We start from the raw sequence: 3,019 nt of genomic DNA, 5'->3' as shown, positions 1-3,019 counted from the left end.
ATGGCGCACACTGAATGAGGAACTACAAAATATTTTGTTTTATTCTCATTGTTCAAGGAGTGGCCCAGGCCCTATTTACTGCACACTATTCAACCCTTCCTATGAAGATGGAAGTGTTAATTTCCTCATGGGCATTTTGATGGTACTCATCAATACAATAGCTGAGTGCTTCACAAATGAATTTTCACAATACCTCGGTGAGGTAAGGAGCTATTTGTAAAATGGGGAACTGAGACAGATTAAGGGCAAAAGTAGCCACCACTTTTGGGTGCCAAATTTAAGATACCTAGGATCTGATTTTTTTTTTTTGCATACTTAGCAGTATTTAGCACTTCATATGTTCAAAGCACAGCTGTCAGAAACTCCAGCTGCAACTGTGAGTGCTCAGCACTTCTGCAAACCAGACCCCAGGGTCTCAAGCTGAGCATCCAGAAAATGAGCGACCTCTTGTGAAAAGTTTGATTTAAGTGACTTGCCCAGTACCACACAGGAACTCTATGGCAGAGGCAGGGGTAGAATCCAGTTCTCCACGGTAGCCAAGAGGACATCCTTTCTCTTCCCCCAGTGCCCTGCTTCATTCACTAGGCACTCTTAAACTTTTGCATCAAACGAGGCAGAGGCCCTACAGAAAATAGCCTCATTCACTACACAACCCTGATTCATCCCATGAGCAGGTCCAGCCTGCCCATTAAGTGAGGCAAGGCCCTGTGGAAAATATAGTATTGATCATCTAATTAAAGAGTGTTATAATGCATATGTACAAAGGAGGCAAATTAAGGTTGCACAGTGAAACTTCTCTGGCACCTCATCCTGGTCCCAGTCTCCTTGCCCAGCCAGGCCATTCTTGGGGATCCCCAGCCAAGTCCCAATCTTCACTCCTCTCCCCACAGCTCCTCTTCTCAATCTTTTTTGCCCATCTAGTCCCATATGCTCTGTTGGTCAACTCTCACTCTGTCTCCCCACTGGTTTTTAGTCTGACAAACTTCTCACATGGACTGAAAGTATTTACAATACATCCAGTAAACATGTAGGTGAACAGACTGGACTAGCCTCATAGAAAACATTCTTAGCTGTAGTAGAACTCCCTTAGAAAAATCAATTCCTATTTTTCCACAGGTTGTAGCGGCAGCCCCATGGCGTTGTCTATTCATGTAACGTAGTTAAACATTTTATACTCAATTACATTACATTTACGAAATCTGAGAGACTTTGTTCCCCTTTTACAGACTGCTTCATAGAATTTAAGGCCAGAAGGGAAGATTAGCTAATAATCTAGTCTGAGCTTCTGTAAATCACAAGCCAGTTAAATTTCACTGTTACCACAGTATTGAGCCTCACAAGTTGTGTCTGACTAAAGCAGATCTTCCAGAAAGGCATCCAGTCTTGATTTGCAAACATCATGAGATTGAGAGGCCACCACTTCCCCTGCCAGTTTGCTCCAGTGGTTAATCACCCTTGCCTTATTTCCAGTTTGAATAGGTCTGACATCGGCTTCCAGCTACTGATTCTTGCTATGCCTTTCTCTGCTAAAGAGCCTCTAAGTACCCATTACAAGCTGAGCCATTACAAACATTGAATCTATCTCCCCCCCCCTTGTAAGTATTCTCACACTTCTTATCAAACTGTCTGTCCTGGGCTAGCTTGATTATCACTTCAAAAGTTTTTTTCTCTTACTTAATGGGCCTCTCAGAGTTGGTAAGACAACTCCCACCTGTTCATGCTCTCTGTATGTGTGTATATATCTCTCCTCAATATATGTTTCACTCTATATGCATCCGAAGAAGTGGGCTGTAGTCCACGAAAGCTTATGCTCTAATAAATTTGTTAGCCTCTAAGGTGCCACAAGTACTTCTGTTCTTTCTAAGTACCCAGTATTTTCTCCCCATTAAGGAACTAACGCACTGCAATCAAGTCCCCTTTTTGATAAATTAAACAAATTGAGCTCTCACTGTGAGGCATTTTCTCCAGCCCTTGAATAATTTTTGTGACTTCTTTCTGCACCCTTTCCATTTTTCCCCAACATCCTTTTTAAAATGTAGGACATCAGAATTAGTTGCAGTATTCCAACATCAGTCTCAGCTCTCACCTCCCTAGTCCTCTTTATACAGCCAACGATTGCATTAGCCTGGTTTGCCACAGCATCACACTCATGTTCGGTGGCCTGTCCACTATGCCAGTCCCTAAGTCCTTTTCAGAGTGTCTGCTTTCCAGGGTACAGTCCCCCACTCTATAGGTGTGGCCTACATTCCTTGTTGTAGATGCACAACTGTGCCTTTGACTGTATTAAAATGCATTTTGTTTGAATAGGCTCAGCATACCAAGCAATCCAGATTGCTCTGTGAGTGCTCTGTCCTCATCAGTATTTACCACACCGCCAGTCTGGGTCAACCTCTCCCCCTCCACGTTGAGGTCATCTACCCAGCTCCTCACAATCAGCCTTTTTCTGGGTTCAACTCCTGGCTTGCTCACTCCTCCTCTTCCCACAATTCCCCCCCTCCCTCCCCCCGACTTCAGCTTCCATGTTGACAACTCATCCAACCTCTTAGCTGCACATTTCCTCACCCCTATCTCATTCAACCTGCAGCCCTAGATCAACTTCCCTGCTCCCCAAAAGGGCTGCTTACTTGACTTGGTCTTTTTAACCACTGCTCTCTCTGCTGAGCTTCCCCTCCAATAGCACTAGGGATGGGGGTGATAGTTACTCAGTCTTACAACGCCCATCAAGTATTGCAGGCTTCTTGACTGCTCTGACTCTCCTCCCTGCTCTTTCTATTGACAGCGTTGTTGATTCTCTTTATGCTCCTCTCCCGTCTTCACTTTCAAGGCCCTTTAAAATCTATCCCCAACCTACCTCTATCTTTAGTTTTGCCTTTGCAGCTTCATGACCAGCCTCTTTTAAAAGGGGGCTCATTTTTAGGTTCCAAGTCTTCAGGTTCAGTTGTATTGATATGTAAAATGAACACTACCAATGTGTTCACTCTGCTGTACTCTACAATCCATCACACGCCCACGCTGAACC

This window comes from Chrysemys picta, chromosome 6 (assembly GCF_011386835.1).
Source record: "Chrysemys picta bellii isolate R12L10 chromosome 6, ASM1138683v2, whole genome shotgun sequence".
In the NCBI taxonomy this organism is placed as follows: Eukaryota; Metazoa; Chordata; order Testudines; family Emydidae; genus Chrysemys; species Chrysemys picta.
The sequence above is the reverse complement of the archived record's forward strand: the minus strand, read 5'-3'. Positions refer to the sequence as shown.